Genomic DNA, 13,816 nt, shown 5'->3' on the forward strand with positions numbered 1-13,816 from the left:
AAGCAAAAAATTAACCTCCATATAGCCTGTAATCTGAGAAATTTTATTCCAGTTACTAGTTTTAGGCAAAGCAAAAAGGTGAATCTGAAGAGGTTTGAAATCCTAAAAATGTACTGGGGAAGGAGAAAGTTGCTCATATTTGCCTTTGTACAGGGTTTCACAATTCACACCGTCTGTCTCAGCTTCCCCCAGAGGTTTCTTATTATACAGTATGAGTCTGACGTGTGAGACTTGTCTTTACTTCTATAGCTTCCAAATGAGATTAAAGGGAGAGTGAGATCCACATCCTTAAAAGCTAGCTCACCATATGACAAATTTCAAATATTATTTTCTCATACAATGTAAAGAGTTCTATGCTTCTGGTAATCTACAGTTCAGATTCATTTTGACAATAGATACTTCCTAAATAGTTTATTTTTTTCTAATTTTCACTTAAATATTTTGTTCTATTTGTTTTAAAAATTGCAATGACTTTTTACCTGAAGCCTTGTTTGGTTGCTGCTGTTTAGATTTGGGTTTGCTCTTTTGGGTCCTTTCCTCTTCTCTCTTTTTTAATGAAGAAAATGGTAATGGAATAAGCAGTGTGGTAGTGAATTCCTTTACCACTTGCACCTCCAAATAACATCGAGAATGGAATGTGTCCATGGTAACCAGGATGCACTCATAACACTTTCCATTCTTCATCTTTTAATCTATGCAAATAGTATAGTAGTATGAAATCTATGCAATTTTTTTATTTGAAATAACCACATGCTAACAAATTACCAAGGTAACTGCAGTTTGTCCTGGGTATTTGTACTTAAAGAAGTTTTTAAATGGTGGTGCTATTGACAGTTTATTCCACTGTAAATCAAAGAATAATGTTTCAAAAAATCCCAGTGGTGTTCAATAAAATTACTTGAATATTTTACTTTTCTTGTGCCTCTGCATGTTGGCCTGATCTTTCCATTCTGGCACAAGTTCTGTGGCAGTGTTCTTCCCGGTACAGCAATTAAGAGGAGGCAATGTTATGAAATTATGTATTTCTGTAGGTTTTTTTAATTCCTATTAAAATGCCTTGGAATTTATACAACGATAATTTGGAATTGTATTACAGTACTGCAAGAAAGTAATTTTTTATACCCACATTAAAACACCTATTGTAATGGACAAGGGTATTTAATTAGGCAGAGTATTGACTTATATTCCATTTTAAAGTTTGTTAGATTCTGTAAAGATAATCTTTTTCAAGAGTGTAAACACACATATTCCCACTCTAGTGTTGGGAATAAATATGTTCTTGGATACTCGTATATATTTAAGCTCACATTATAGATAAATTCACTTATACACACAAAGAAATAAACAGAAAGTATATAGAATACTTACTGTGAAAAGTTTGTCTTGCTTACAGCAGTGCAGACTTTCAGTATCTGCTGTCTGTATACACTTAGTTTTATTGTACTGTATATCCCAGGCTGAAAAGTACTGGTTAATGTATTTTATAACAGATCCAAATGTAATCTGTGGTGCAGCATAGCTCTGCTTTTTTTCAGAATCAGACTTCTAAAATTGTGTATAGTTACTTTTCTGTGTAGACTTACAGATTTAATCTCTAGAACATTGTTAGGTATGCAAGTTCAAAAGTTTAAAAGCCCAGTTATTAATGGGTTTTGGTAAGTGGTTTTGGGGGCAGGTAGCTATTTTCTTTTTAAGTTACACTTGGCATTTTCATGCTGAGAAATGGGTTTGTTTGGTTGGGGTTTTTTTAAGGAAATGTCACTTTCAACAGTAACATGAAAAGACCAGGAGAAAGCCTATTAACCATGTTTCTTTTCTCCTTTCACAATGGGATTTTTCTCATATGTACTGTATTCTTGGGGACTCACATGTTGAAGGGTATGCCAGCTGAGGAACACGTTAGAGATGTCTTTTCTTTCTCTATTTCTGTATCAGTTTTGTTTTGACCTTATCCTCACCTCATGTTTTCCACAAATAAGAATGGAAGTAGCCTTGTGTGCTGCTTCTCTCTACACTGCTAGAGATAAAAAGAGCTATAAGAAGTACAGCACAGCATTCACTGTCCTATTATTCCTGTTCTGGGCTGCAAACATTCAAATTCTAAAGCCTTCCCAGGTAGTAACATCATCTATGAAACAGAATGACAAGGGCTTTATAATCCCTTTTGCATTGAATCCTCATTACCACTCATGTATGAAATGGTGTTATTTTAACAACATAGTCTATATCGCGGAAATGTTAATTCCACTGTATCAAATGTTTCAGTGGTATAATTTTTTTTTCATATATTAAATTCTACAATGCAATGTGGATGAATACGGGCTTTTTTGCCTTCAAAGATGCAACTGCTTCACTGCAAAGGACTAGAGATTGTGTATTGTAAAATAAAATTAACTTATGTAACTGAGTAGGACGTTTTCCTTTTATTCACACAATAAGGTTGTTTTAGAGTACTGAGGGTGTCTCTGAGTGTTAATCAAAGCTATTTTACACGCATACAGTCAGATATATGGTTTAGCCATTATGATTACCCCATATAATGATATATTAGCTACAATAACATCAAAATGATCAATTTTACTTGGCCATATTTGATACCAGATAAAGACGTTAAGCATTTATTCAAACTTATTTGCTGTTGCTTTATATGAGATATCAACAGGATAAAAGAAGAACTTGAAAAATATGGACATGCTTGGTGTAGGCCTGCCTTATCAGATTGTCTGGAATCTGAGCTGTAATTTGAAAATTTGTGATTAAACTGAATGCAACTCACTGGGAGTTACAAATACTTAATGCTCAACTTTAAAACCTACATTTTAGCACTGAAATACTGAAGAGATCTGAAGTTAAATTTGATGTTGAGAGATGTAAACCAATGTTATCAGAGCTAAGATTTGTAAAAGTAATGAGTTTTTCGGTCAGTATATGGAAGTATTGACAGGTAACTCAAGGCTTGCTTTTAATTTTCGTTTTTGGCATACCAGTAGAAAAACAGACATCTATGGAGTATGTCTTTTTAATATATATGTGTGTGTGGGTGTGTTTATAGAGGTTCACCTCACTAATATTCTCATTTGTCAGTTTAATCACTCATGTCAGGAACCCACCTATAGATATGACATTGTAGAGTCCTGACTTTTCTCAGTAAAATGGAAGGAAACAAACCAGATTAATATTAGCAACACTGGAATATGTCTACACTGGAACTTGTCTACAACAGCAAGTGAATTTTACTTGTGGCTTGGAGCATGATCTTTACAAGCAACTTGTGTGAATGATGATGACTTTCCTCTCATGTCGGCCCAGCTGTGACAGCAACAAAAAGAAAGTCAATATTAAAAGCTGACACTCTGTTCAAGTACATGTAATGTTTTAAGAGAACTCAGGGAAAATTGCTGGTTGTTAGGACCACTTATACTCCGTCATTTCTTAGCTATCTCGTTTACTGTTCACATTAATTTTTTTGTCTCAGTTGCATGTTTTGTAATGCAGATTTTCTTTTCTTTTTCTGTCTCTGAAAATGTGAGTTGAACATGTATTTCTGGAGAGCTTTTGCCAGAGTTTTCAGACAGTCTTAAGTGCTGAGCTTTGAATTGTCCTACTAGTTTTGATTTTTACACAATGTTAAGATCCCAGTTTAACTTCTAAGCTGCCACATTTGAATGCCTGAGCAGTTGGATGGGTATTTCTACTTAACCACATAATTTGACACCTGATACATTGTGATTCTATGAATAAGTGAAAAACAAAACCAGAATCTTATTAGTCTTGCCCGTTGAGGTATCTTCAAGTATGTGTTTATTTCTATGAACAATTTGCATGCAGGGGCTGTTAAAACATTTTACACTTGTTACAGGTGCATTATAGGATGTTTATTGTCCCTTGAAGCCACAGGTAATGTAACTGTGGTCTGATCTTTTAGGAAAACTTTCTTTTGGGACTGTAGTAATATTTGCATAACCCAAACCCTGAATCTTGTAATATATTTATCTCATGTACTTGATATTAATTTCTTCTACCTTTTTTCTGTTTTTTTCTTTCACGTTGTAGGTAATTTTCAGGTGATGGAAAATTTCGCATCATTTAAGACCTAGAGAAATTATAGCATACCAAGAGGATAATAATTACTACAAATGTTGGGTGGCATATAGTGGAATAATCTAGCAATACTGATCTGCAATAAATTCCATGGAAGATGGGATTGCTTTAGCTAACATACTTTTCCCTATGAATTAGTTAGTATAAATTAATGTATGAATAATGGAAAAAACTAAAAGATGTGACAGTAAACCTAAATATATGATAAAGCCTAGCAATATTGATAGTTTCATTATAAGACAATGACAGAGATTTTAGCAACAAGTATAGGCCAGGAAACAACATTCTTATGGCTAGTAACTCATAATGGTCTGTGCCAGCACATTTGTTTCGATGGCCATGTTGTGAGCTGCCCAGATTTGGATTCCCAATCTAATTTGACACAATCAACTGCTAATGCAACAGGTGATTGGTACTATACAAATCTCAGATTACTTCAGGAGCAGACATCCAGGAAAAGAAAGGCAGTGGGGACACCATTAAATTAACCTCAGAGATAGCCTGGCCACTGAGAAGATCTGAAAAAATTATGCATTTTCCAAAGTTCCATGGAACTATGTGTCCCAGGTAGTTATTGCTCTGAATCTTCTTACCATTTTAGTTCCCAGTGATGAATTAACTTAAGGGGTGGTCATGTCACAAGATACGGTTGATCATGGTTCACAGAGGAAATAGTCTTCTGAAAATACTAAGCCAAAGACACCTTAATTCAGTAACTGCTGAGGATAGGTGAGGTGAGCTATGGCCTAGTCTGGAAATGGAGAAGTTCATAATTGCACCTGCAGTCTTTTTTGTAGCCCGAGACCTGATAGAACGAAACCATGTTGGATTGGTGAGATCTTTTGTATTCTGATTCTGTACAGACATTAAAAAAAACTATTTACAGATGTGACTTCATAATTATCCTGGTTTTATTATGAACTTGAAAAGTGTAATTGTCACATGAAGTTTTGTTTTTCTCATCAACAGCTTTTGTAGACATCATTTTATTGAATCATCATCTTATCTAATCATCATCTTACTTGAGTAAGTTCTCCAGGGAGGTGCTGGAGTCACTGTCTCTGGAAGTGTTCCAGAGGTGTCTGGATGTTACACTTGGAGAACGATTTAGGGATGATTATGGTGGTGCTGGGTTGATGTTGGACTGGATGATCTTGAAGGTCTCATCCAGCCTTGGTGATTCTGTGATTCTGTTACTATTTACACTGAGGCGGAAGAGATCTGCTTTCCCAAGAATTATGTGAATCTTGGGAAAGAGGTATGGTGGTAGGGGGAGGGTACAACTATTTATCTCTTTTCTAGAATAACCTTGAGTGTATCTTCACTCAGAGTCTCAGATAAGATCAACACATTGTCTATGCTTTGCTTATTAAAATCTAACACTTCCTGCAGCACAACTGAGAGATTTTTAGTCCTGCTGACTTCATGTGGCCTGCACTTCTATGTTTACGTTTGTGTTTGTTATGTTGGTGTGTCTGATTCCCTGTTATAACTTTTGCAAGTGATCAGTTTCAAGTGAACTTGATAGAAATAATACCACCACCTTAGGCTGTTGGGGAGGGCTGCAAGTGAGCCCTGTTAGTGTTCTTTGGATGGAAAGGCTGCACGTTCTGAGCTCAAGGGACTGGATATATGCACAAACTGTGGAAAAAGTTTCGATCAGCACTCGCAGTCCCTGACAAAACCGATCTTTAATTCCAGTTATTACTGCTTGTTTTGACTAGAAGGGGAATGAATATGTACTGAACCAACAGAAAATGGACTGCCTGTTGAACTTGGCTCAGTCTCAGAGACTCTTTAAATATACTGGGGTTTTGCAGATGTTCCTAATTGCTCCATTAGTTGAAGAAAAAAGTTGTACCATATTTTAATTAATGGCAAAATTGTTCATCATATTTATAAATTTGAGCTTTCAAAGAAGTAGTCTACTATCCTTTTTTAATTGACTTCTTATTTTTATTTACCTTGTAAAAATAGATTAGAGATGTGAATATATGCTGGTGAGAAGAATTCTAGCTTTTTGGTTTTTACTCATTGCTTGCAATGTAAGGTTTTCCTGCAGCATTTGATATTAATATGATGTCACAATGAAACATCTGTTTTATGTTATGTGGGTGCAATGATTTAGATAATTAAATTTTTGTTAGCAAGCAGTTTTCTACTGTTATTCTGTGGTTTTAGTAGGTTACAAATAATTCAGTAGGTTATAAATAAGATCTGCCTGTTTTTTCTTGAAAAGTCATATTGGTGGTTCGGAGGTTTCCTACCCTATAGGAAGTATTGAAAGCCACAATTGCCATTCTTTTCTAAAATATAGTCATTTCTTCCTCCTTCTAAAAGTATCTCTAAAATTCGGGGGTTTCCCTTCTATTTTTTATTAAAACTGTAATATAAAATAAAAGTGTTTTTTTAAAAAATGCTAACGTAAATAGAAGTATTACAAGTATAAATTACTATGTTTGTGAGTTGTATTGTCATACTGATGTTATTTCTGCCCATAGTTCTTGCTGTTCCACACAATCAGATGTCTTTACACCTCCTCACCTCCTGTTAAGAGCTTTGCTGCTCTTAAGTATTCACACACTATTATTTTTCTATTAATTCTCCACAAATATATATATATATATATATGTATATATATATATATATATACAGTAATTTCACGAATACAAGCCGCAACAATTTGATAAAAATTTTGGTGGAAACCCAGAAGTGCGGCCAATATTCCGGGGCGGCTAATACATGAACAATATTCTAAAAGCTGCCAACACGGAAGTGAGAGCCCGCGGCAGCCCCAAGCCAAGCTGGAGCCCGGCCAGCCCCGGCAGAGGTGGGAAAGCCTGGCAGAGGCGGGGCCAGCAGTGCGGGGGGCGGGCGGCTGAGCCTGGGCCAGCAGGGCGGGGCAGGGGGGGGCGGCAGAGCCCGGGCCAGCAGGGCGGGGGAGCCCGGCAGAAGCGGGGCTGGCAGTGCACGGGAGCCAAACTGCATAGGATAGGATAGTAGAAGCAGGAAGCCCGGCGGCGCGGGGCTGCCCGGCGGCAGGGAAAAGCCCCGTAGAAGCAGGGCTGGCAGTGCACGGGAGCCCAGGAGAACCGGGGCTAGCAGCGTGGGGGAGCCCGGCAGTGCGGCGGCCAGCAGTGCCGGCCAGGGCGAGCAAACGCGGCAGCGGCGGTGCAGACGGGAGCGGGGAGCCAGGGAGCCTGGCGGCGGCGGCGGCAGCAGCACCGCCCGCAGGGCGAGCAAACGCGGCAGCGGCAGTGCAGACGGGAGCAGGGAGCCTGGCGGCGGCGGCGGTAGCAGCACCGCCTGGCCGGCCCAGCCAAGCCGTAGCGCTGAGCCGGGCCATCCACCCCTGTCGGCAACCATGAGCGGGCCGAGCCTGCCTGGCCCCGCCCCGAGCCAGTAAAGCCCGCTATGCCGCGATCCTGTTACTAATTGGCCAATTTGTGAAAGCTGCGCACGGATTCTCGCGACGAACGAAAGTGCGGCTAATATTCGGGGTGCGGCTTATCTATTGACAAAGACAGCAACATTGTCGAGGCACCGGAAGTGCAGCTTATACTCCGTGCGGCTTGTATTCGTGAAACTACTGTATATATTTTGGAATAATATTCTGGTTATTTGTACTGATTTATTTGCTGCTAAATATCTGGTAGACTTCTGCCACTAAAATGTTTTCATGTTAAGTGTTATGAGAGCTACCATACAGGTATAAACATCCATGTTGGTTTTGAGATGTTTTTTGTTCTTTTGGGGGAGTGAAAAAATGTATCATTGTTTCTTTTCATAATTTCATGAAGCCAAGATTATAGAGCAAGGTTTTGTATTTGATTTGCAGTGATGACAAATTAATGGATGTTAGTGTCAAGTGAGAGGAGAGAGGTCTACTTGTATTTCTGGACAAGTGAAAAATTAGTGCAAGTCATCAAATATTGTCCAGCACTCTCAAAATGAAAATGTTTTTAAAAAGTTACAATTCAATAGATTGCCACAGTTAGTTCATTGATAGCTTCACACACATAAATTAAAAAAAAAACAAACAACTAAATATATTTTATAATAGCAAAACCAATCACATTATTTATCAAATCTATCTTTCTAGAAATAAATCATTTCTAATAAAGAAAAATAAATATTTGTATGGTAGCCTGCTTGATCATTCAACATTAAATAGATGCACTGTGAAAATATTGTTTATCTTCATCATTCCCAGGATAAGAAGATTTGGAGCATTCTTTCGTATCAGCTGAAATTAGATCAGCCTGACCATTTTTAGTTGACTGTGTAGATCATTTTGTACTTGCATAAGGAATTTGAGGGAAATTACCAACCATATAGAACTGAGATGCTTGGAATGCAAAAAGGCAAAGGAGAACTGACAGTAAACTGATTTTGCAGTGTGATACAGCATGGAAAAGAAAGCTGAAGAATATTGGGCCACCTACCCAAAGACATGAAGGAAGTTAAGGTGATAGCCTCCTCCCATATAGTTACCTCAGAAATATTTGGGGGGAAAAAAAAGAAGAAAAAAAATCTTAAAAATAGTGTTATTTTTAAAGCTCTTTCAAAGGTATTTACATAAGCTTGATTTCTGTAATTAATCTTGCAGAATACTTTGGAAGGAAAACTGCTTCATCAAAATAGGCCTATAGTCAGTAGAGTTTCAACTTCCATAAAAAATAAGGGAAAAAAAATCCTGTACAAATCTGGATGGCTGCATTCATTTCATTAGGAAAGAACATGCAGCTTCAAAATGTACCACTGATTGTTCATTAAAAGTGTAGCAAATCCTAAATTCAGGATTCTCTTTTATAGTGAATCAGTAATTTTATTACAGAAATTTGATAAAGTAGATAAGTGATCTGAAGAAAGACTCAAAAAAATGCCACATCCCTATAGAAAGGAACTGCCTTCAATTTCATATTGGTTTAACTGTACCTATGTAAGATAAGAAGCAAAACTGCAGGGCCTTGTGATGTCAGAGCCATCATTATTTTCCCCAAAGCGTAAGACTGGAGCACTTTTTTCAGTTGTTTTACTAACCTCCCTCTAAGTAAATAGCACCATCTTTACGTAAAAATCTCTATGTATGTGGAAAAGTTGATCCAAAAATGTATCTGAACATTCATGTTAAATAACATTTTCTCTAGAAAAACATAGTAAAAATAAGCTGACTTTTTGTCGGATTGTTTTTGGTTTGTTGTTGGTTTTGGGGCTTTTTTAAAGATGTACCTGCCTAACTTGAGATTATTGGAAAGAAATTTCAGGTTTTCACAAATCTGTTGTCTCTTGGATTTGGTTTCATTTTTCCCAGTTCAGATTGCTGTAATGTTTGGTGCCAGAGTTCTGGAACGTCCTCAATCTGTGCCGAGGTAACTATGACTTCCTGGAACAACTTCCTGTCCCATTGCTGCTGTACATCATTTCCTTTCTGGAGCTTGAAAATATTGCCAGACTTTCTCAAGTTTCACACAGATTTGAAACAGTAAAAATTTAAAACCCCAAAAACTCAAATTGAAATGGTTAGCTTTGCTGAGCAGCCTGTTGGCTTTGATTCATCTCATTGGTTTAACATAATCATCAATCTGTCTGCTTTACTTAAGACAACAAGTAAATAAGGATTGTCCTTTTTTGAGAAAATAAATGAATCAAACTGAATGGCTGCAGTAAAAGCCAGATCTTAGGAAGGCTGTATTTATCCTGTAAGCTTTTGTTTTATAATAAACACAGTGATCCAGGTAATTCCATTGTAACCCATGGCTGGGTGTTGCACACTACTTCCAGGATTAATATTGGAAATACGAAACCTTTGCTTTGTGCTATGATTTGTATTATTTAGTATCTAGAAACTTCACCCACAGGCTGGGATCCCCTTATGCTGGACTCATCACCAAACAAAAATTCCTTGTACTTTATGTCTTTGACAAAAGACATGAGCACAAGGAACGAGATTTTTTCCCAGTATTTTTTGTAGACTTTGCAGCAAAGAACTGTTAGAAACACAGGAAGAGAAAGAGGTAACTTTTGCACACTTGCTAGGAAGCTCTCCCCAGCTCTCAGGAAAATATGGGAAATAGTGTTTATATATTGAATTGAAACTTCAAAGAGTGAATAACAGAAGTTGCCATTATTGAGTAACTGGAGTTAAGGGTAACCTCTCCATGCCAGATGAGGGGTAAGGGATTGGAAGGATACTCTGGAAGTTGCAGGAGAATGAATCTGTTGGTGCAAAAGAGAGATGTATTGGAAAGACCTTTGGGAGGTCAGTTATTCCAGCTTCCTGGTCTGTGCAGGGTCAGGAAATTGGGATGGAAAGCTAAAACATTCAAAGCTATCATGTAGAAAGCTTATTTTTGTGGGTCTGAGTACCTCAAAATTGTATTTTCTATCCCTGTCAGAGCCTGAAAAAAGGCTGCTGCAGTAATTCGGGTTGTAGAGAAAAAGATTTTAGCTTATGGAAAATAGGAAGAGAAAGATTTTAAAGAGAAAAAAAAAATTATTCTTATTTTATTCTTATCCCCAAGGGTGCTGTGTAGGCCTAGAATGAAGCCTATCAGTTTCTGGGTGGAGCAATTACCGAGAACATAAGCAACAGTGAGACCTCATAAGGCAGTTAAAAACAGGTTTAGTTCTCTTGATTCTGCCATGACAACTGGATATGCTGTGAAAGACTTCAGAGATCAAACTTGTAGTATGGACAGTGGGACATGTACAGAGTACATCCCAATCAGAATGAGATTGCTCATAGGGTTTGTATTATTTTGAGGCTATGTGGGACGAGATTTCAAGGAAAGTTCTGTGTCAGACTGGCAGTTCCAGAGGACGTGGCTGTGCTGCTGTTCCTATTGTGTGGCTGCCAAGGCACTACAGATGCTTTACAGAGTGAATTCAAGTGAGCACAAGAAAAGGGGACGGGGCAAAGAAAGCACAGGAGGAAATAGCAAGATAGGAAAATAGAGCATGTCATTAATTTAGAGATGAAGGCCAGATGGGAGTAGATAAGTTTGCTGAAGTTCTGGGCTTTATTTCAGTTTGAAGATAAATCAGTTGATATTGTGACTGGGGAACAACTGAATGGAGAATAAGGGAGTAAAAATAGCTAAAGGAGAGGAAGAGAATGGATTGAAGAGAGACCAGGAAATTATTTGTCAGTATATTTGGAATTCATCTGTCATTTGAGGAGTGTGAGTGGAGTAGGATAAGGTGTTGTGGAGGGCAGTAAACTTTTCATTAGTTTAACACAAAGCCTTGGATATTTTGGAATTAAAGAAATCCTAGAAAGACTTAAGTTGCTTAATAATAAAAATACTATTTTGGTATATCAGAACAAGTAAAGCTATGCTCCCTTTCTCTCCTTTCAGCAGTATATTTAGGGAATTAAAAATTGGCCTAAATAATATGAGTTTTTATTTCCAGACTAATTTATGCATAATCGGGAATGCTGTTTTCTGGGGAATTATAGAGTAGCATATTCAGATTTCCGAACAGAGGACATAGAACAGTCTCTCCACTCAGGACTGGAAAGTGGAGTGTGGGAGCTCTGTGCGTCCATCCCGTGCTGTGCATCATTGTAGGCTGAGCTCAGCAGGTATCTGTATTGTTACCCCAAGCATGGCATTTCTCTGACTGAGGTTCTGAGCATAAATCCTGCTCTCCAAGAGATCCAGACGCTTTCAATGTGCATTTCAGATGACTTTAAATTGTTCACTAGGTGCTATTCTTGCTTCCTGTAAAAGGAGCTCTACGTCAAAAGAAACAACGAACAGAAGTCATAACGTGGACCCCACCGTGTGAGCACTGCGTGTGTTTTCCCGACGCTTTCTCAGCGAGCTGCTCTCGTGTGGGTGTCCCGGTGGGATCCGTGTCGGATGTTCCGCACGAGCCCGTGCTCAGGGCGCTACGGGGCGGTTCGGCCGCCAGAGGGAGCCCCGGGGCAGGGCCTCTGTCACCGCGCCTCAGGACAGCCAGGGAATGGCTGGGACGGTCCGGACACGGGAATGGCTGGGATAACCCACAGCCAGGGAATGGCTGGGATAACCCACAGCCAGGGAATGGCTGGGACGGTCCGGACACGGGAATGGCTGGGATAACCCACAGCCAGGGAATGGCTGGGATAACCCACAGCCAGGGAATGGCTGGGATAACCCACAGCCAGGGAATGGCTGGGACGGTCCGGACACGGGAATGGCTGGGATAACCCACAGCCAGGGAATGGCTGGGATAACCCACAGCCAGGGAACGGCTGGGACGGTCCGGACACGGGAACGGCTGGGATAACCCACAGCCAGGGAATGGCTGGGATAACCTACAGCCAGGGAACGGCTGGGACGGTCCGGAACCAGGGAATGGCTGGGATAACCCGCAGCCAGGGAATGGCTGGGGCAGTTCGGAACCAGGGAATGGCTGGGACAATGCAGAGCCTGGGAATGGTCAGGATAATCGGCTTTGCTTTTCTTCCTGTATATTTTTCCTTTATAGAGCACTGTGTTTGGAAATAAAAATATGCAATATTTAAAAACAGTCTATATGTTTTTAACTTCATGGTATCCTTTTTTTCATGGGTGAAACAGATTGGCGAGAGGCAGAGAGCAAGCAGAAATGTAAAGAGAGTTTTTAAAAGGTCCATACATTTTCATTTCAGCACTTTTACACATTTTTCCCTCAATAATCCCTGGTTTTGCTCTTCTAGAATGTGCTAGGATGTTGTGTATGCCTGCATAAGAACAACCAGGACCACAAAGACTCTGAGGCAGCTTTGCTGTAGGCAGTGAGTGAAGCAGTTCGAAGTGTCCAGCTACATCTGCAGTGTGTGTAACATAAGTTACACCAAGATTTTCGCTTTTCAATTTCTGTTACCGCTTGCATTGAGTACAGCTGCACTTAGGCTTCTGCAACTGCACCTGTAGAAAAGTGGAACATTTGGGGGGAAAATCAATGTTTCTATGTCCTTGGATAATTTACAATGAGTAGATAATATATGATGCAGAGTATCTTCCTAATTTTTTTTGAGATGGTTCTGTCATCTAAAAAATCACTTTTTTTTTCCTTCCTTATATTATTTCCACCTGATATTCTGTTTATGGAGTCATTCTGAAAGAGGGAAGAATCTCCTGAGAAATAGGCTTAATCCTTACAGTACATCTCAAAGTTTTCTAAAATTGCATTTCTGTTCAAACCCCAAGGCCTCTTTTACTTACCTTGAAAACAGATTTGTATTTCTGATGTGATTTCTACATCCTAACAGGTTTTTTGGCATCAGCTTAAACAGCTTGGTTGATTTCATAGCAGCTGTATGAATTACACACCAAGAAAGTACATGGCTGGCATTACAGCTGCTTTTCTTTTTTTTTTTTTTTTTTTCTTAGAGGCAGAAAGGCCTTGGATATTATACCAAAAATAGCTTCTCAGAGTTTTCACAGAAGAACATGTGATATCTTGCACTGGCAACCCTGGGCAAAACTTCTGCTGGTCTCTTGTGAGTTTTAATTACCACTGCATCTTTCAAAATGCGTGGGCAGCTTGCACTGCAAGTGACCTTCCTACAAGGCCTCTGTGCTGTCTAAACACATTTTGTGGAGTAGAATAATCTGCAGTGAGTAAGCCAAATGATGATTTCAAGCCTCTGCTTTCTCTAACAAGTAGCTATGTGACAGTAATGCTCTCTGGGAAGCTCTTGTGGAGAGCTTGCGTGACACAGCCACACCTGAAATGAAAG

The sequence above is a fragment of the Catharus ustulatus genome, chromosome 10 (genome assembly GCF_009819885.2).
Source record: "Catharus ustulatus isolate bCatUst1 chromosome 10, bCatUst1.pri.v2, whole genome shotgun sequence".
In the NCBI taxonomy this organism is placed as follows: domain Eukaryota; kingdom Metazoa; phylum Chordata; class Aves; order Passeriformes; family Turdidae; genus Catharus; species Catharus ustulatus.